General features: G+C 35.0%; 2 long non-coding RNA genes across 2 annotated transcripts; one reads left to right on the forward strand and one right to left on the reverse strand.

Moving 5' to 3' along the window:
- The first annotated feature begins 13,299 nt into the window (after nucleotides 1–13,299).
- LOC139701814 (uncharacterized) lies at nucleotides 13,300–17,592 on the forward strand. Its single transcript, XR_011704392.1, has 2 exons — nucleotides 13,300–13,528; nucleotides 17,056–17,592. It is a non-coding gene; the product is annotated as an uncharacterized lncRNA (long non-coding RNA).
- On the reverse strand, nucleotides 17,142–21,562 carry LOC139701813 (uncharacterized). The gene is made up of 2 exons (XR_011704391.1): nucleotides 20,962–21,562; nucleotides 17,142–19,625 (listed from the first exon to the last, which is right to left on the reverse strand). It is a non-coding gene; the product is annotated as an uncharacterized lncRNA (long non-coding RNA).
- Between the last annotated feature and the right edge of the window lie 930 nt (nucleotides 21,563–22,492).

Below are 22,492 nucleotides of genomic sequence, written 5' to 3' on the forward strand. Positions count from 1 at the left end.
GAGAGAATGCAGCTTGCTTTCCCTTTGTGGCTGCTGGTTCACAGGGCCTTTTGGGGAGAGTACAGAAGCTGTACGGATGGGCATGACTGCATGTGGGGTTTGATCCTTGAAAGACCACATTTATGGGTGGTGAATAATGGGTGACCTGTGGAAGGTGTCGCCCTGCCCTACATGTGGAGTTCTCAGGAGGCCTCTGAGATCCGGATGCCTGGCAGAGATCAGCATCTTCCTGGATGTATAGCATGCCTCTGGAGCAGATACCGCCTGACAAAATTAATTAACGATGATCAGAACTAAATCCAGCCATCAAAACTTCCAGTTTAAAACTCTATATCAGTTCTACTCAGGAAGTGCATTGAGTAGACTACTGTATGTGGTTGAGAAGGGTAGCTGAGAGCTTTAACAACTTGTTTTCATTCCAGGATACACCAGCTGGAATCCTGGTGAGCAACATAAAAAAGGATGAGTTTAATAATGTGCAGTCCTTGTTCTTTTGAAGTGGTACATAGTCCAAGAAGAAATGGAAAGTAGACCAGTCTGGCATAGGCAGGGATAACCTATGCTTGTCAACAGGTTTTGACCATTGTGTGTGTGTGTGTGTGTGTGTGTGTATGTGTGTGTGTGTTGCATATTGTTGTGCTGATTGGTTTATAATTATAATTATATATATATATATACATATGTTTTTATAAGTGCATTATAGTTATGCATAATATTGGAGCTTATCTTTTGGCATATTCATACATATGTGAAATATAATTTGCCCCAATTTGGTCTCTAGACTTTTCTCTTTTCCTCTCTTATTCCTTTTTCCTATTCTCTTCCCTCTACTTTTCTGTTCTTTCTTCTATTTATTTACAGTTTTTTTTAATAGTGATTTTTAGATACACATAAAGGTAAAATTCACTGTGATGTCTTCATGTATATACATAGCATGATTTGGTCACATTAATTCCACCATTTTTTCTCTTTTGCAGCCCCTCCTTCTAACCCCTCAGTTCTCTTCCTCTGCTCCACTGGTCTCCCATCTATTTTCATGGGATTCACCCTCCTCTTTTTTTTGTATTTTGATCTAACTTCTGCAGACTCTAACTTTCAGAGTCTGGCTTATTTCACTTAGCAAGTTGTTCTTTTGTTCCATTCATTTATCAGCAAATGCCATAATTTCATTCTTCTTTATGGGTGAATAAAAACCCATTGTGTATATATGCCATGCTTTCTTTATCCATTCATCTATTGGTGGGCATCTGGACTGATTACATGACCTGACTTTGGTAGATTGTGCTGCTATAAACCTTGATTTGTCGGTATCAATAGAATATGCTGATTTTAATTTTTTGAATAAATACCAGGGAATGAGATAGATGAGTCATATGATGGTGCTATTTTTACTCTTTTGAGAAATTTCCACATTGCAATCCACAGTGATTGTGCTAGTTTGCAATCCCACCAGCAATGTATGAATGTACATTTTTCTCATGTCTTCACCAGCACTTACTATCTGTATTCTTTTTTTCTGTTTTCATTTTATAATCTTTTACATAACACTTAGACAAGACTTAGACAGATAGTTCTCAGATACATACATATACCTACTCATATGTATTTTGGGTGTCAACAATATTGTTATCACCCAAAAAACAGTTGTTTGTCTAACCAGTTCCAAAGTAATCATTTAAGACTTTAAAACACTAATTCCTGACTTAGTTTCTGCAAGTAATAAAACCTAACAAACATAAGAAAATTATTGATACCTCCTGTTTCACTCTTCCTACTTAGAATTGCTTTTGCTATTCTGGGTCTTTTATTTTTCCAGATGAATTTCATGATTGCTTTTTCTATTTCTTCGAGGAATGCTGTTACGATTTTGATTGACATCCTCACACTTCAGATAGAGCCCTAATATCCAGAGTATACAAAGAACTCAAAAAATTAGACAATAAGAGAACAAACAACCCAATCAACAAATGGGCCAAGGACCTGAACAGACACTTCTCAGAGGAGGACATACAATCAATCAACAAGTACATGAAAAAATGCTCACCATCTCTAGCAGTCAGAGAAATGCAAATCAAAACCACCCTAAGATACCATCTCACTCCAGTTAGATTGGCAGCCATTATGAAGTCAAACAACAACAAGTGCTGGCGAGGATGTGGGGAAAAGGGTACACTTGTACACTGCTGGTGGGACTGCAAATTGGTGCAGCCAATTTGGAAAGCAGTATGGAGATTTCTTGGAAAGCTGGGAATGGAGCCACCATTTGACCCAGCTATTCCCCTTCTCAGTCTATTCCCTAAAGACCTAAAAAGAGCATGCTACAGGGACACTGCTACATCGATGTTCATAGCAGCACAATTCACAATAGCTAGACTGTGGAACCAACCTAGATGCCCTTCAATGGATGAATGGATAAAAAAAAAATGTGGCATTTATACACAATGGAGTATTACTCTGCATTAAAAAATGACAAAATCATAGAATTTACAGGGAAATGGATGGCATTAGAGCAGATTATGCTAAGTGAATCTAGCCAATCCCTAAAAAACAAATGTCAAATGTCTTCTTTGATATAAGGAGAGTAACTAAGAACAGAGTAGGGTCGAAGAGCATGAGAAGAAGATTAACATTAAACAGGGATGAGAGGTGGGAGGGAAAGGGAGAGAGAAGGGAAATTGCATGGAAATGGAAGGAGACCCTCAGAGTTATACAAAAGTACATACAAGAGGAAGTGAGGGGAAGGGGAAAAATAATACAAGGGGGACAAACGAATGTCAGTAGAGGGGGCAGAGAGAGAAGAGGGGAGGGGAGGGGAGGGGAGGGGGGATAGTAGAGGATAGGAAAGACAGCAGAACACAACAGACACTAGTATGGCAATATGTAAATCAATGGATGTGTAACTGATGTGATTCTGCAATCTGTATATGGGGTAAAAATGGGAGCTCATAACCCACTTGAATCAAATTGTGAAATATGATATATCAAGAACTATGTAATGTTTTGAACAGCCAACAATAAAAAATAAAAAAATAAAATAAAATAAAAAAAATTTAAAAAAAAGTTTCATGGTATATCAGCATATAATTTTTTATTTTTATTAAATTTAGAAGTTCATTTCAACTTTGTTACTCATTTTTTAAATAATTATGCTTCATATTTTTTCTGGAGGCTATATCCATAAATTTCTAATAATTACTTTTAAGAAAAAGTTTTTCATATATGAACGCTACTTGTTATTGTTTCTTTAAATTTTATTGTTTATCACATCTCATTTCTCAATATTTCAATATGTTTAAGTTTTATATAATTTTTGTGTGGAGAATAGTCTTGTACTGACAACATTTAATGCTATATATTTGAAATGAGTAGAGCTTTGACTGAATCTCATGAGATATTTTGAGTTTTTCCTAAATAGTGATATTATTCTTTAAAAAAATAAACAAACACAATTACAGTTTCAATTTCCTAAAAAAAAAAAAAAATGTGGCATTTATACACAATGGACTATTACTCAGCACTAAAAAATAACAAAATCATGGCATTCGCAGGGAAATGGATGACATTAGAGCAGATTATGCTAAGTTAGCCAATCCCTAAAAAACAAATGCCGAATGTCTTCTTTGATATAAGGGGGGAGGGGTGCGACTCAAAACAGAGCAGGGAGGAAGAGCATGAGAAGAATACCATTAAACAGGGAGGAGAGGTGGGAGGGAATGGGAGAGAGAAGAGGAATCACACAGAAGATGGAAAGAGACCCTCATTATTATACAAAATTACATATAAGTTGGTGTGAGGGGGGAAGAAAAAAAAGAGAGAGAGAGAAATGTGTTACAGTAGATGGGGTAGAGAGAGGTGATGGGAGGGGAGGGGAGGGGAAAGGGAATAGTAAGGGCAGCAGACTACAACAGACATTAGTATGGCTTTATGTATAAATATGGCTGTATAACCAATGTGATCCTGCAATCTGTACACGTGGAAAAATGAAAATTCATACCCCATTTAATCAAATGTATGATGTCACGATCATTGTAATGTTTTAAGCAACTAATTAAAAAAAGAAAATTATTGATAGATAAGAACAGATCAATGTTTCAGAATTTGCTTCAAAATAGTACATTAAAGTTCAAATAACTTTAGCGGACTGTGTTAATTATAGCCAATTTAATTACAAACACAAACTTTATGAGATTCGCCTTCCACAAAACTTCTTTGACTTAGACATTCACAAATTTACATCTTTAATTTTGTCCTCTTTCATCTTTAGCCCAATAATGTTACTTTTACCAGACAAAATATGTTCTCATCAAGAAACATTTCTTTTACCTTCTAATCTTCCGTACTAAAATATTTTCATGTCTATAACTTATCTTTTTTAGTTTAGACCCTTTCTTTTTAAATTTTATTTCTTAGTTTAAATATCCACATACATTTTCACATATATATTCCTATATATGTTTATACAAATTCATATATATATATATATATATATATATATATATATATATGAACATACCCTAGTGGCAACCAATTTCCGCTCATGCATTTTCATATATATTCAGTTACATAATCATAAACTATAACTAAAACAAAGTGTAAACATCCATCTCAAAAGAAAAATATACAAATTTATATACAAATTTATATCCATTTAAATATTTTTATGTATATTTTTATACAACTATATTCATAGTTGTATTTCTGTATATGGATACAAGTGTTCTATTCCTAAATAGCATTATTATTCTACATTAGTCCTATACCTACAAATACAATTCAGAGACTCCTCTATATATAAAAAACATACATTTTACATGAATTTACCTCTGTATTTAGGGACATTAATTCATAAATTCACACAAAAATCCATAGATATTTTAATATATACTCATTTCCCTAGGCATAACTCAGATTTCACACATAATATAACAATATTACTTACCTTAAAAATATCTATAGATAAAAGTAAATATTATTTGTATTAATAAAAACTACCATTCTAACTGGAGTGAGATGGAATCTTGCTGTAGATTTGGTTTGTATTTTCCTGATTTCCAGGGAAGTTTAACACTTTTCACATATTTCTTATTTTTTTTGTATTTTGTATTTTATTTTTTATTCTTTCTTCTTTATATTGGTGATTTGCTACCCCTATTCTGCTTCTGATTTCCCTCTCTTCAACTTTTGAATATTTGAAATTTTATTTTGGTTTTCTGCCTCAATTTATTTTCTCTTAATGAACTGTAACTTTGCAACCTTTTAGAACTATTCAGTTTGTAGAATTCCTGTCCCAAGCAGCACTCATATTGTTGTGGTTATTAGTATTATAAATGGCATAGTTGATACCTGCTGCTTACTTTAATGCTATATTTAGTTTATAGCTATTTATTGTTGTTGTTATAACTGCTGACCCCACCATTCCTCTTTGTATAGTAATTAGTGCTATAAATGTCACAGGAGTCATGGGGCATATATTTTAATGCTGTATATTGGCTACCCCTATTGTTGCTATTGTTTGTTTCCCTATATTCTGAGATGCTGATATGCAAAGGGTCAAGACTGCTGGTGAACTATATCCACAAATTAGCCAAGTGACTGCACATCTTGATTCACAGAAAAAACGAACTCTGTTCAATCTTTAATAATATCTTAAAACATAAAACAGAGAAGACAAAATCCCTAAACCAACTACCAGGCCCTAAGAAGAAATGACTAGAAGGGATGTCAAGTTCCACTCTTGAACATCTGCTCCTACAGGAGACACAGAAAGAAGTTCCAAGACTATTGTTCAGAGAACCCCACAGTGTTGAAGTAGCATTCCAGAAGTAAATTAAAATGGCAGTTCTGTAGCAGTGATCTGAAAGGCATTGCCGGTAAAAATTAACACTTGAATTGCACAGAGCTTATTTGTTGAAGCTAACAGATATTAACAACACAAGAGTTATCAAAAAAGATATAACTACACACCTAGAGACTGCATCACAAAGAAGAAGAAGAACATATCTCAACATATGCAAAAGCCAAATCCTTAGGAAAAAGAAAAACATTAGGAAAAAGTCTCCCCCTAACATTTATAATTCTCCAAAAGAGAAACTCACATTATGGCAGGGGACAAAATTTCATAAAAATTTGATTATTAGAATGATTAATGAGCCAAAAAAGACATAAGAAACTAAGAGTGGGAATACAGTAGAACAAAATACCATTTCAATAGAGATAGAAATTTTAAAATAAGCTGATGAGAACTCCCGGAAATAAAGGCCACAAAAAAATCAAATTAAAAATTCACTTAAATGTATCACCAAAAGATTAGATTACATAGAAAACAGACTTTAGGACCTTGAAGACAGGGGATATGAATTTGAATAATAAGTAAACTGTAAAGGAAAAAAAAGAGATGTGACCAGAATATACAATAACTCTGGGACAACAGACTAAACTTAAAATTCATTGTGATATGAAGGTCAGAAGATGTGGGTTAATGGAATTAACAAACAATTCAGTAAAATAATAATAGAAAAATCTTCAAACCTAAGGAATAAGATGGACCACCACATATAGGAGGCAGATAGATTCACAAATAGACAAGATTATTAAAAATTCTTTCCAAGTTACATCACAATTACATCACAATCATAACACCCAACATAGACAATAAGAATAAATTATTAAAAGCTATGAGAGAAAAGTTAGGTCACATTTAAAGGTAATCTATTAAGACTCATTTCTGACTTATGAGCCTGGATTTTAAAATCTAGGAGGTCTCAAAATGAGATACTTCAACTTTAAAAGCAAACAATAACCAACCAGGATTTTATATCTAGCAAAGCTATCATTCATAATGGAAGCAGAAATTTTTTTAAAAAAACTTTCAATAATAAGTATGAACTAAGGAAATAAAAAAAGCATGGCCACTAATCCAACTCTACAGAAAGTATTTAATGAAATATTAATCACAGAAGAACTCAAAAACAAACCCCAGAGCTCTAAATTTGATGAAGCTCTTTGGGAACGAAGTTTAGTAAATGAAAATTAGATCAAGTTAAATATGCAGAACAAACTGAAATGACATAAAACAAACAAAAAAAAATTCCAATATTATTCTGAATATAAATGGTATCAACTCTAAAAGACATAGACTGGCAGATTGCATTAAAAACAAGACCCAACTGTGGGATGTTTGCAGGATGGTCATCTCATAAGCAAAGACATCCAAAGTCTGAAAGTAAAAGGAGAAAAAATTTTATTTCATGCAAATAAAGTCTGAAAACAAGTAGTAATATCTATTCTCATATCTAACAAAGCAGATTTCAAATAATCAGAAGAGACAAAGAAGGTCACTATATACTGGTAAAGGGAACAATCAAACAAGAAGATATAATAATATTAAATACTTATATTCCAAAATCAGTGCAGCTACTTACATGAAATAAACACTTCCTGACATTAGGTTACAAATAAACCCTACTAAAATAATATTGGGTGATTTCAACACCCAGTCTCACTAATAGGACATCTGGACATAAAAATCAATGATTAAGATACTTCTGACCTAAATAATATCAAAAAAATGGACATATCAAAAATCTATACAATATTTCCTTCAACAACAAGTGAATTTACTTCTTCTCAGCAATTCTTGAAATCTTTTTCAAAATAGATCAGATTTTATATTACAAAGCAAGTCTTAGGAAATACAAAAATAAGAAATATAATACTGTGCATTTTATCAGATCATAATGGAATGAATTTAGAAATCAACAGTGAAAAAATTATAGAAACCACCTAAGCAAAGGAAAATGAACAACAGTTTCTGAATGAAATAGATAATAGGGGAAATTTTAAAAGTCTAGAAATAAATAAGAATGGTGACACAAAGTACCAAAATCTCTGGAACATCATGAAGGCCTATCTAAGAGGAAAGTTTATAGCATTAAATGACTATATTAAAAAATAGATAACTCAAGTATGCAGTCTACTGCTATATCTCAAGACCCAAGAAAACCAAGAAGAAACTAATTCCAAAATCAATAGAAGACAGGAAATAATTAAGAGCAACATTAATAAAATGGAGAATAAAAAATATAAAGGATCAACACAATAAATAATTAGTTCTTTGAAAAGATAAACAAAGATTGATAAACTTATAGCCAAACTAACCAAAAGAAAGAGCTTCAGATCGATAAGATTAGCAATTAAAAAAGGTGATAACACCACAGACAGTTCTGAAATTCATAGAATAATTAGGGAATAGTTGAAAACTACATTCTAACAAACTGAAAAATCTAGAATATATTGACAAATTTCTAGATATATGTGACCTACCAAAATTGAACCAAGAGGATATGTAAAATCTAAACAGACTAATATGAAGGAATGAGATTAAAACAGCAATTAAAAGCCTTCCAAACGCAAAGCTCAGAACCAGATGAATTATAAACTGAGTGTCATCAAACTTTTAAAGAAGGATTAATGCTACCCTCTTCAAATTATTCCATGAAATATAAAGGGAGGGAACACTCCCAAATTCTTTCTATCAAGCCATTATTATCCTGATAACAAAATCAGATAAAGACACATCAAGGAAAGTTCAGGCTAATTTCCTTGATGAACTTGGATGCAAAAATCTTAATAAAATGCTAGCAAACCACATTTTAAAACACATTAAGAAGATTGCACAGCATGATCAAAATGTATTCATTCCAGTGATGCAAGATAGTAAAGCATCACATAAATAGAATTAAAGACAAAAATTACATGATCATCTCAACAGATGCAGAAAAAGTCTTTGTCAAAATTCAGCCCCCATCCATGTTAAGAACACTGAAGAAACTAGAGATAGAAGGTAATTACCTCTACACTTTAAAGACTGTATATGACAAACTGAAATCCAACATCATAGTGATGGAACAAAACTGAAAGCATTTCTTGTAATATCATAAACAAGACAAGAATGTCTACTGTGACCATTTCTATTCAACATAGGTCTTTAAACTCTTGTCCAATCAAGCAAGAAATAGAAATTAATGGGAGTTCATAACCCATTTGAATCGAATGTGTGAAATATGATATGTCAAGAACTATGTAATGTTTTGAACAACCAACAATAAAAATTAAAAAAAAAAAAGCTGTTTGGAGATTCCTCAAAAAACTAAAACCAGCATAATAATACATGTATTTATAGCAGTGCAATTTTTAATAGTAAAGTTATGAAACTAGACTTGGCCTGTCAAAACTGAAAATATAAAGAAAATGTGGCAAATATGGCCAGTGGGGTTTTACTCAGCCATAAAGAATGAAATTATGTCATTTGCAGGTAAATTATGGAACTTGAGATTATCATGCTAACTAAAATAAGTTAGACTCAGAAAGTCAAGGTCTAAATGTTTTCTCTCATATTCAGCAATGAGAGAAAAAGAGAGAGAGAGGAGAGAGAGAGAAAGAGATAAATTATTATTAATAATAACAATAATAATAAATTTTTAAAACCCCAAAAGTTGGATCTCATGAAAATGGAGTACTGTAAGTTGGTCAACAGAAAAGGAGGAATACATGGGGTTATATTAGGCAATGAAATCTACCAAATTATGCTATGTCCACATATTTAGAACCATGAATTATAATACACTAATTAAAATAATAATAACAGTAGTAGAAGGGAGACCAAAAGAGAAGAGCAAGTGTATTAGGGTAGGAAGGAAATGAAGAAAAACGGAAGATGTTAGGTAATGGCATTGATCAAATTGTATTATATGCATTTATGAACATATCATATTGAATTCCACTATTATGTATAATTATAATGCACCAATAAAAAGAAAAAAAATTAATGAGAAGTAAGAAGGACATTGAAATGCTGACTTGCTAACATTATAGAAATATACATTAGATATACACCTTATGCCAAATATTGCCATCAAAATTGCTACAGCAGGACCGAGGCTGTAACTCAGTGGCAGAGCACTTGACTAGCACGTGTGAGGCACTAGGTTCAATCCTTAGCACCACATAAAAATGAAAGAAATAAAAAGAAGGCATGCTGTCCATCTACAACTACTAAATAAATAAATAAATAAATAAATAAATAAAAATTAAAAAAAAGATTGTTATTACAACCTTCGGAAAATAGCATCCTGTCTGAATTATTTCTCATTAGTCCTAGAAGGGAAGGATCTGAAGATCGTAAACTAGTTTCTTCCACTGCTCTCTGACATGTAACTGTAGAATCTAAAAGGCTACAGAACTGCTGGTGTTTAATTAGTATTTTCTGATGCCAGATTAAGCAGATTTAGCATAAATTTGGGTGAGAGAAGAGTGTTGGGTGTATCTGTATGGGGGGGGGTTGTGTCTAATCCAGCAATGATTATGGAGGCCCTTAGGCCAAGTCCATGCTATTTTCACAACACAATGACAAGTTGTAAAAACAGAGAATTCCACCTGGCTTCAGTATGGAGGAGAATATTTGCTTCACATTACCAGCACTTCAAAGACATGTCACATTGTTTTCAGCCTGCCAGATAGAATCTAAAGTCTTTTTGTATTGTGCATCTGAACCTTTGTTCCATTTCAATAGCAGCACATACTTTATGACACCACTAAATTTCAATTACAGTGGCTCTAGCAATGGCATTAGACTCTGTTTATATGAGCAATTTCCCATTTATAAGGCTTGTAAAAATGTGATAAAATGTGAATTATCTAGACTAATGAGAACTAATTCCTAAAATAAAGCCATGATTTACCAAAGGGACCCTTCATAAAATATGCTTATAATTAAACAATGAAATATTGAAACTATGTGACTATCAATACCAGGAAAAACAATGTGCAACTGTTTCAATAGATATTTATGTTTTCTGAGAGTCTCTGACTAAAGATAAAATATGTACATAGCATTTGATATCCTCGGTTCGCATGTCAAGAGTTGTTTTTTCTTCATTTGTAGCATCAGTAGTGTTCTTAAGATCATGTAGGCATATATTTCTTAAAGAGTTAAAAGGGTTCCCATCTTCAATAATGCATGTAAAGTCATAGAATGGATTCTCTAAGGGCCAAAGGGATACTAAATTTTGAAACATTTATAATTTCTACTAAGCAACTAAGGAATTTTAATTATATGTCCTAAATCTAAATACTATGCTAAAAATGCTACTCATCTACAGGGTAAAGTCTGAGAATCAACTTCTATTGTTCAAAAACATTCCACTTGGCCTACTACATTTCTGCATTAAAAAAAAAAAAAAAAAAAACTTTGTAAAGCAACAGAGTTGATGGTACCCACACTTTACATTTATTGGCTGATGATTAAACACCGCGGATGGGGTTGTCCCCTGAACTTACTGCCAGGCCTCTGTGCTTTCCATTGGAATCTTCCTGTCTGATGACTTGGCTGAAAAACTTGCTGACCAGGGGGAATGTTCTGACGTCTGAGAAGATGCAAGAGGTAATGTTCATAAACACTCCTCTCCAATAGCCGTTGCCCCATCTCTCTTGCCCACTCAAGAAGGTCTAATGGAATGTGAATGGGGACTGTTAGTCAAGTTATGTCAGCTGAATTCCTCTACTGTTACCTTTGAGATGTTATTTTTTAGTCCTTTGAACACCAAATGTCTTCCTTTTGGACACAAACATGATGGAATTTCCATTTACCAACTTTGGGAGATGGAGAATTGGTCAATAAAGACATCAGTTTGCTGGCTTACAAAAAAAAAAAAAAAAAAAACAACACCAAGGTTTCAGATAAAGAGCAGGAAAACTTAAAAATAGAAACAATACAGATGACACACTGGTTTTCCTGCCAACATCACTCTCTCTTGTTCCAGCCAGAAAAGCCCTGGAATTAGGAAGAAGGAAGAATGCCCCTGAGTTCAATCCCTAGTACCCCTATCCTGCCCCCCCAAAAAAATTATTATTGATTCCAAATAGTTGCATTGAATGATGTGTGTGTAAAGACATATTTACATGTATATGAAATTGAAAGAAAGAAATTCCTTAAAACACAAAAAATAAACATTAACTCTATTAATGTTATAAGTGATACCATCACATGACAGGGAGCCTCTACACTAGTATAAAAGGCACATTTTATTATCGTTATGAGAGTAATATGACTTGAAAGGGTCAAAGGAAACCTTAGGGTTTCTCAGACTATATTTTGAGTAATGTTTTAGAGGGTCATACCTCTCATACACACACACACACACACACACACACACACACACACCTGAAACACCATATTTTCTTAGTTTAAAAAAAAAAAGAAAAAAGAAATTTGAAACTTGGTGAACAAACAGCTATTACCAGATAAGAGGCCTTGTTTCTATCTTGGAGGATATAGGATTGAGAGCTTGGGAGTTTGGGTTGAAAAAATTGCAGCTTCTGCCCTGAGATGACAGAGAAGAGGACTCACTGTGGTTTACAATCTGCTGCTTCTAATCACCAAAGTGAACATTTAGGCAAACTGACAACAGACCCTAGTAGCCCATCCTCCTTCTCCTAGGTTTGGGAGACATTGAAAGCACATGGAAAGAAATCCTATGTCAGAACACTCTGGCCTCTGGCAAGAAATCACTCACTGGGATCGGCTTCCTAGGAACTTAGATCAAGTCATGTCCTAACCTAGCTTCAGCAGGTCCAGTGACCATCTGTAATCCTGAGACACAGTTTCTGTTCTACTTTGCTGTCCTGATCAAAACAATTGTTCAGGCCCACCCTGAGAGAGGGCAAGACGCCCTCAGCCTCTTAGAAGGCAAGGATTCTCACTTGAGAACCTCGGGGGGAAGGAAAATACTGACTTAAAAAATCATGACTCCTATATATTTCAACATAGAATTTGGGATATATTTTCCCAAGTACATTAATGTTTTAATAAAAAAAAAAAAAACATAATTGAGAAAATACTTCCTCTCTAAACTTTTATGCTCTATAGACCTGCTGTGTGCCCTAACTCAACGAGGCAGGTTATATATAGTCAAGTGAAATGATAGCGGGGCAAATCAGATGTACAGGGGCTAGCAGCCACCTCTGAATTTTTCTCAAGACTTTAGAGAAGTTTGTGAGAGAGTTGAAATTCCTTGTGCATACAAGAGGCACACATATGAGCTGGCACTGAGTACAGCCTGGCCTCTAAAAATGTCACCAGACAGAAAATCGCAGCACACATTTCACATTTCATAGATGAAAGCCTTTCTGGAGTAAGTTTCTAGTCAGGACACAGAGGGCAATGTTGAAACTCAGAAGAAACTTAGATCTCCAGTGGCCGGAAGTTTAGATTGGGGATTGCACTAGAGTGGAGCTTCCACATCAGATGGTCTTTGACTATCTCAAAGCAGTGAGCACAAAGCACAGACCAAAGGAAATGTTACAGAGCTCTGAAAACTAGAGAGGAGCTCCGTGGCTCACACACTTTGCTATACTTGTCATCACAAAGTTGCTTGATTTCTAGTGAACACAGGTGCCAATTTCAATTGAACATAGAAGGATCTAGATCTGAATAGTTTGGACCTGAATTAAACTAGAAAGATTCACTGAGGTAAGAGCCATTTTTTTCCTGGATATTTGCTTGTTCTAATGATAAGGTATTTTTGGAGGTGAGTGCTCTATTTTGTTAAAATGCCTTTTTTCCATTCAGAGTAAGTCCTGCTTATGTGCACCTTTCTGATTAAAAAAAAAAAAATTCTCACATGCATGTCGAACTTTGAAGCAGTGCCTAGTAAATGATAAGTGCTCAACAAATCTGAGTTGCATCATTGATCATATGTTTATAAATTCCTTTATCTGCTTTAAATATTCTTCCTTTGATCCATTTATTCCTGAGAAACAATTTTACCCACTGTTTCAGTCTTTTGAGATTGCATTTTTCTTGAATAATTGCCTTATACGTTCTAGGGACAATAACATCCTCCTCTAGGACCTAAAAAACTCTGTGCACTAGTCTACTTGAACATTTATCAGAATGTATTAAAATGTGTTAATATAGCAATTTTAATATTCCCAAGGTCTTGGTCATTTCTTCATGATGATTGCTGCATAAATAAATTAGTGAATTGTTTCTATTTTGCTCAAAATGTGCACTCAACAGTTAGTTCTGGCCTGCAACTCTACTGATACAATTAGTCTGCTTATCTCTAGGCAAAGAACTGAGGTGATTTTGGACTTTCGGCTTCCCTCTTTCCGTAGTGGGTTGGATCCTCATTACAAAATTACATACTAGCAAATTTGCCATATTTCTTTTACTCAGTCTCTTATACTGGTAACAATAATAGTAATCATGTCAGAGAATTTTATTGAGTTATTTTGGTGAACCAAACACTGTGATAAGGGTTTGGGGGGAATTAATCATCACAAGAACTCTATAATTTGAGTTTTATTATTATATCCATTTAAAAATATGAAAAATAGGCCAAAGAAGATGAATTTATTTGCTCAAGTTCATGTACTTAGTAAGTAGCAAAGTCATATATGTATAATCAGGCTGTCCCTCTCTTGAGGCCATGCTGTAATTACTGTGTTAGACTGCCCCTTGGACTCCAATTGCTGCATGTTATTACTGTGAGACACATTGATATTCATTATTTTGTTGTTAGCACATTTAGGTAGGTGTTAATTTATAACCCCAGAAGCAAGGTATTTATTTATTTATTTTTGTAGCATAATATGTTTATAAAATTCAGCATCAGTTAAGAATTGTGCTATATTTATTTTAATGCATTAATTATAACATTCCAATTCTCAATATATAGAACATATATGTATATATTATTTGCTTACATACATTATTATAAACAAAGCCCCAAATAGTTAATTTAAAGATTAATGAGACAAATATCAGAGATAATGAGAATGCCAGATATCTTTTTAGTTGGAGTTTCTTCATATCATGGGAACATTAGTCTGCAATTTTCCTTTTTATACAATGAGTTAAAAACTGATCCCTTGTTTCTATTTTCTGGAAAAATTACAGAGAATTGATATAGTTTCTTCTTGAAATATTTTGTAAAATGTATTTGTAAAGCCATTTGGGCTTAGAGATTTTAGGGGGAGGTAAGTAAGTATTTTTTTTTTCAATGACTTTAACAGATATAAGCTTATTCAAGCTGTATATTTCTCCTTTTATGAGTGTTGGTATTTTGTATCTTTTAAGTTGCATTTTATCTAATTTATCAAATTTGTGGGCATGGAGCAGTTTATAGTTTCTTTTCTTTTGCTTAAGACTTAAATTGTTCTTTCTCCTAATGCCTAAGTTAGAAACTAAGGTTTTTGATACATATTTTTATTTTTTCTATATATTTATTTAGTGCTATAAAATTTCCAATTTCTGCTTTATGGCCCAGAATGTGGTCTATCTTAGTGAATGTTCGGTGAATACTAGTCTATTCGTTTGTCCTTTTATTTATTTATTTATTCTGTGTGGTAGTTGGGATTGAACCCAGGTGGGGGGCTTTACCATTAAGCTACATATCTATTCCTTTTTATATTATTATTATTATTATTATTATTATTATTATTATTATTAATTTGCTTTACGACAAGATATCGCTGAGTTGCCAAAGCTGGTCTTACACAAGGGATCCTCCTGCGTTAGCCTCCTGAGTGCTTACATATTCCTCCCTTGATATCCATAGGGGAATTGATGCCAGAACCTCCCTTGGATACAAAAATCCCTGGATTCTCAAGTTCCTTACATAAAATGACAAAAATATTTGCAAATAACTGATGTACATCCTCCTGAATTTTTTAAGTTATCTGTAGATGACTTATGCTATCCAATAGAATGTAAATGCTTTGCAAATAGTGGCTATACTGTATTGTTAAGAGAACAATAACAAGAAAAAATCTACATACTTGTTATAAACACAATTTTGATTCCTGAATATTTTCAAACTGGGATCATTTACCAAGCAAGTGGATACAGAGGGCCTTTTACCTTTATGGCTAAGATGGGGGTTTCCCTCTGGCTTCTTTCAGGTATTGCCCCTTTGTTTTTCTGAAGTTTGAATATGATATACATAGCTGTAGTTTTGCTTGATCTTTATTGTTTGAGATTTCTGGATGTGCGGTTTTAATGAGAGTGATTAATTTTGGAAAGTTGTTGGATACTATTTCAAATATTTCTTCTGCTACTTTCTTTTTTGGATTATGCATACGTCCCATAATTTGAAATTGTCCCCCAGTTGTTCTGTGCTATTTTATTTTTTAACTTTTTTTATTCCCTTTCATCTTTACATTTCAGTTGGTGGAATTTGTATTTACATATCCTCAATCCCACTTATTATTTCTTTGGCTGATTCTGTCTACTAATAATTTCATTAAAGGCATTCTTTGTTTATCTTCAGTGTTCTTGATTTCCAGCATATCCTTTTGATTCTTTCTTAGAGTACCAAGATCTCTGCCAATATTACTCACCTAGTCTTGCATATCATTATCTGCTTTTTCTATTAGAGTCCTTCACATATTAATCATACTTACTTTAAATTTCCTGTCTGAAAACTTTAACATCTGTGTCACATCGAAATCTAGTTCTTATGATTGCCTGTCTCTTCAGACTGTGTTTTATCTTGCATTTTGACATATCTCATAATCTTTTGTTGAAAAATGGGCTTGTACTGTGCACCAAGAACTTAGGTAAATGGGCTTTTAGTATGATGATTTATTTAAATATGTCAAGGGGTTGGGCTATGTTTAATGTCTACAGTATTTGCAGGATCTTGAGGTTCAAACTTTTTTTTTTTTTGTACTTTTTTTTCCCCTCATGTATTGTTTGGGATGTGCTTCTCCTGAGTGATAGTCTGCATCTTGCAGACTTTTTATCTGCCCTCTGCTATTATTGTATTAATTCCTGTTGATGTATGAGAAAATGTAACAGTAGGGAGACATTCTATAATATCATACTTAAGCCCTGTTTTTGGTGTGCCTGTGGGATGCTACTTTTATGATTGTTTCTCCAGTAATATATCTTTTCCTCCTCTTTCTGTATTCTGTTACTGGTCGTTGTGTCCCAAACCTGTTTTCTTGCAAATAACACCTGTTGGCTATATCTCCTGTCCCTTGTCCCCTCAGGTAAGATAGGAATGGTAGAAGACCCTGGAGAAGAAGTGAAAGATCCACAGATCCCAAACCCGGAACGAACCACACGAGACACTGGCTGCAAGAGCAAGAGGCAAGTTTATTGATACACAGGCGCCTGCGGGTGCTCAGCAACACCTCAGCCGGAGCTTCGGTGAACTGGCACACCGGGCTCTGGGGCACAGATCTTTTATATGGAGCAGGGGGTTAGTTTTCAGCTTAGCACAGCAGCAGCCTTTCTATTGGTTTCCCTGAATCCAGCAGCGGGGTCACCTGGGGGGTAAACTTGTTTTTTTTTTAATTTTTGTTCTCAGAAAAACCATAAAATTGCACCCTGCTCTTTTTGGTTCCTGTTTTCTCCCTGTTTGCTCAAGTTTGGCCCTCCCGGGGTTATCTATATGGAACATCTTGTGGTTGCCATTGTGCAAGACTTGAAATGCTACGTGCAACTAGTGGGGTTTTGACATGGGGGTTGGGTAAGAAAGCTTCCTGCAGCTTCAAGGCACAGGGGTTGGATTTCCTAATGTGGGGCCTGGGTCCTTGAGGTCCTTCATTTCCCCCTTTTCTTTATCCAGGATATAATCCTATATCCATTGATCTACCTGCTCAGAGTCCGGCACTAGCTCAGCTGATGGCTCAGGGTGCTGTGGGAGTACTTGATATTGCTGCGCGAGGACCATAGTTTGGATTACAGACAGTTTTTCTTTTATAAATTGCATTAATTTGTTGAATATACAAGGTCCAAAGGTTAAAATTAACAGTAATATAATCAAGGGGCCAGCTACAGTAGATAATATAGTAGTTAGCCTAATTTTGAATAGGACCCCAGGGTCGTAGGCATTTTTGAAGTACATTTTTAGGCCCCATTGTTTTTTTTTTTTTTTTTGGTCCTCACTATCAGGATCAAAGGGAGTAGACCCCCGATAAGCCTCTTTTAATCTCTCTAAGAAGGCTGTCAGAGTTTCCTCTGACCCCTGGATAGTCTGTCTTACCTGAGCCAAATTAGTGGGCCGTCGCCCTGCTCCATGGAGACCCGCTATGAGTAACTGGCAATAGAGACGTAGGTGGTTCCTACCTGCTTCAGTCGCATAGTCCCAGTTTGGCCGGGTTAAAGGAAAAGCTTCGTTAATCAAATTTGCGAGTTGGGTGGGGCGCCCGTCGTCCCCTGGCACATTTTTGCGAGCTTCCAAGAGAACCTTTTGTTTCTTCTCTGTGTCTAATAGAGAAATTTTTAATTCTGCTACTTAGGGCTGGATAACCATATTAGCAAACATCAAGTCTACCTGCGTTGGCTAGAAATAAAAGCCTTAGACTAAAACTATTCTAGTAGTCCCTTTGACAGTTATCAGGCATTTCTGTCTAAGAATCTCTCTTGTAGCCTCCAGTCTACTTATTTATGGAAGTTACATTTAATTATTATTATTATTTAAGATGTCCAAGAACAGCTGTGCTTTGGCTTTTACTGTCTTTGCTAAGTGTTTAAGATGAAGCAAGTCAAACTGACTTTTATTTTTACCTATTGTTTACAGTCAGCTGAGTTATCCTGGGAGTCCTCGGGAACTTCATAGCAGCTTTTCAGTTCTGCTAGTGCCATTTGCGCTAGGATGGGTCCAGGCCTTGCTTGACCATATGGCTTCCCTCAGAAGCATCAGGGATGTCTCCCTTTTTTAATGATCCTCCTCTTTACAGCAAATGCACCGATTGGCTTCCTGTCCTCCACTGGTCTCATTAATCTCCTTGCTCAGGAGGTTATGTGGCCTAGAGTTGCTGAGCCCTTTGGAGAAGTTCCCTATTCCCTGATTCAGACTGACTCAGAGGGCAAGAGCCGAATATTGGTTTTCTTGGCCCTTTTAATTTAACTAATTTTAAAACTTGATCTTAAACATCCAGCAAATAAGTTAACAGCCTTATATTAAGAGCACTGGGCTTTAATGTTTATTTTTCTATCCTGTAGGTGATAACTCCTTATCTTATGTTGGCCCAGGTTGTGTTCTTAAAGTAATACCTCTTTAAAATATTAATAGGCAATTTTTAAACCATCTATAAGTAAACTACAAAACAAAACTAACTAGGGTAAAAACATACTTAGCTTATATAATAGCTACCTTGAATTCTAGTAGGGTTATACATCATAATTTTCTGTTTGAGATCCTAGTAATCTTGGCACAAACCTATTTTTGGACACAACTTTAACTGTACTGAAATCTGGCTTACTTTTTTATAGCCATTTTCACATGTAGTGAGATGGGATAGAGCCTTATCTCAAGTAAGGCAGGGCTCTTTATAAATCTCAATTACTATAGTTCTGAAGCTGATCATTTTATAAAGTTTACATAAATTGTTGTTCAAGTTTACATGAATATTAGCTAACACAATATAATATCACACCTAAAACATGAATTAAAGGCTGAAAGCTTTTAACCTCTTATAGAAAAGTAGTGATGTACTTTTGTGTTTTGCAATAAAACCTTTACATTTTTTTTTTTTTTAAATTACCATATAACTTTAGAATACCAGCTTGATATAATGTTCTTTCGAAGCTTTTACCTTACAGGCTTGTATACCTGGAAGATATGAACACATTAATAACACCATAATTATATAAACTTTTTTTTTGTTTACATTAAGTTATATTTTCAGGTTTAGATGTTGGAAATTATGATACAAATTTAAGAAGCAATTTTTAAAATTTTAAATTTTATATCTTTTTACATTAGAAAAACTTGTTCACATAAAACTGGAAATAGAATCTCTACCATCAGAAGAAATTTTTTTAGTACCTTTAAGCCACTTTGCTTGTTCTGAAGTTTCTAAAGTAGCATTGAGTTACATTAAATTTACTTACATATTACCATATATATCTGAAATTAAGCTTTGAAAATTTTTAAGACTATTGCTATTTAATTATCTAATGTCATTTTTATGAGCCAGACCAACGTTTTAATTTTTTTTTTTCAGGTTACCCAGTTCAAAATTGAAACTCTTTAATTTTTTTTTTATTCCAAGTATTTAAGTTTTCTAGCATGAACTATCTGAAATCAAACTAAACAATTGCTTAAACCCAACTTTTAACTGCAAGATAGTGCAATGCTTTAGAACTATAGGTGTAAAATCAAGGGTCTCAGTGTGACTGGCTTTACTGCATTCAGTGTTCCTTCTTTTTAAGTAAATAGAGGTGGTGTAATCCTTAAGATGTAGATAAGGACCCAGGGAACTCCCCAGAGCTAAATGGCTCTGGCAGCTGCTGGGAGTCCCTTAATCTTATCTTTTATCCATAGGATTAGTTCCTCCAGTTTGGTTTGACCTTAGGCATTAGGCATTTTTGTTTTTCTAACTTTTTAGTAGCCAGCTCCCAAAAAGTTTATCCTCTGCTTGCAGTTGTTTCGAGTGCTAGGCTTCCCCAAGAAAGCAGAGTGGGGACTCCTTAAAAGTCCCTTTGAGAGTGTCAAAATTTGTGACTGAAAATTTGGTTCTCATCTCTAAAGTACAGATATGAATCAGACAGGACATAAAACACAAAGAACGCTGTGCGGCTTCGGCACAAACCGAAAGAATCAGATGGCCTGGGAGAAACTGCTTCTCCGTCGTCTACAAAACAGATGGCCTGGGAAAAACTGCTTCTCCGTCGCCTACAAAAACGGTGTATCCCTCGGAAACACTAGGGGCCCCAAAGAAATGGACCCCTCTGATCCCTGGGACGTCTCCCAGGGTGGCAGGGGTGAAGTCCGAGTTCGTCAACTCCTTCCCTGTCTGCCTCAGAAACCTGAGTGATCACGGAACTGCTTCAGAATCAGAATACTAAGTGACTATGCATAGTCTTTCAGACGCCGCGCAAAACAGAAAACAGATAACCAACAGGACAACAGGTTAGACATAGACAGCTCGAGCCGGCCAGCTTACCTCCCAGTGATGTTGGGTGTCCTCCGGATAGGGATTGGGATCGGAACCGGGATCTTGGATCTCGGTGGAACCTCCAAAATGAAAGATCCACAGATCCCAAACCCGGAACGAACCACACGAGACACTGGCTGCAAGAGCAAGAGGCAAGTTTATTGATACACAGGCGCCTGCGGGTGCTCAGCAACACCTCAGCCGGAGCTTCGGTGAACTGGCACACCGGGCTCTGGGGCACAGATCTTTTATATGGAGCAGGGGGTTAGTTTTCAGCTTAGCACAGCAGCAGCCTTTCTATTGGTTTCCCTGAATCCAGCAGCGGGGTCACCTGGGGGGTAAACTTGTTTTTTTTTTAATTTTTGTTCTCAGAAAAACCATAAAATTGCACCCTGCTCTTTTTGGTTCCTGTTTTCTCCCTGTTTGCTCAAGTTTGGCCCTCCCGGGGTTATCTATATGGAACATCTTGTGGTTGCCATTGTGCAAGACTTGAAATGCTACGTGCAACTAGTGGGGTTTTGACATGGGGGTTGGGTAAGAAAGCTTCCTGCAGCTTCAAGGCACAGGGGTTGGATTTCCTAATGTGGGGCCTGGGTCCTTGAGGTCCTTCAGAAGAAACATTCTTCCTTCAGCTAAGATAAAGTTCTCAGTGTATTTCTCCTAGAAGAGCACTCTTGTGTTACCAAGAAAGTTCTGCCTGTATTTCCCTATCCCTTTTCAGAATTATTAGTATACTCTTCTGGGATCCTCACAATGAGATTTTGGTGGGGCTTTGAAGGTAAATCCCATAAAAGTGTTCTCCTAAGACTACAATCCTATCAATATCCCACTTTTATTTTCATTCATATCAGTTTCCAGAAATTTATCAGTATTACACCATCTATGTGACACTGGAAGTTTATGGATCTAGCAGTTTCTGTTCCAGGTGGCCATATATTGGCTGTGACTCTACATATATGTAAGTCTCTTCAGATTTGTGGGGAGCAGGTAGTTCTGAAACCTTGGTTCCCTTGTCTCTTCAGTATTCCAGCAAACTGATTGATTTTTTTTTTTACTTCCAAACTTTTATTGTTCCAAGACATACATGTGGATTTCTAAAGTTGCTGCATTTTGGCACAAGTGTCTTTATCATTATGTACTCTTTATGTACTCCTTTTCTATGCCCTAACTCCAATGTGTATTTTTCAGTTTCATGAATTTTTGCATTTATGCTCTAGTTTGCCACTAATATACTCAAGCGAGGGTGAAGGTAGCCAATACCTCATTTTCGGAAATCAAGGAAGATAAAGTCTACCAAGCTTATGCCAACCTAATTCCTTTTTCTTGCCTTTAAGCCATCAAGTGTACATCTGGGGAGCAATTATAGAAAAAAATCTTCTAAAGTTATTAGTTCAGAATCAGGATACAGTTTTCAAAATTAAATAATTAAATCTGAACATATTTTCAACAGCTAGAAATTAAATAAATATATGAAGGTTTAAAGATTCTGTAATGTAGGTGATCCTAACTGTGAGACACTAAAATTGATTTCAGAGGAAGG

The sequence above is a fragment of the Marmota flaviventris genome, chromosome 14, assembly GCF_047511675.1.
Source record: "Marmota flaviventris isolate mMarFla1 chromosome 14, mMarFla1.hap1, whole genome shotgun sequence".
Classification (NCBI taxonomy): domain Eukaryota; kingdom Metazoa; phylum Chordata; class Mammalia; order Rodentia; family Sciuridae; genus Marmota; species Marmota flaviventris.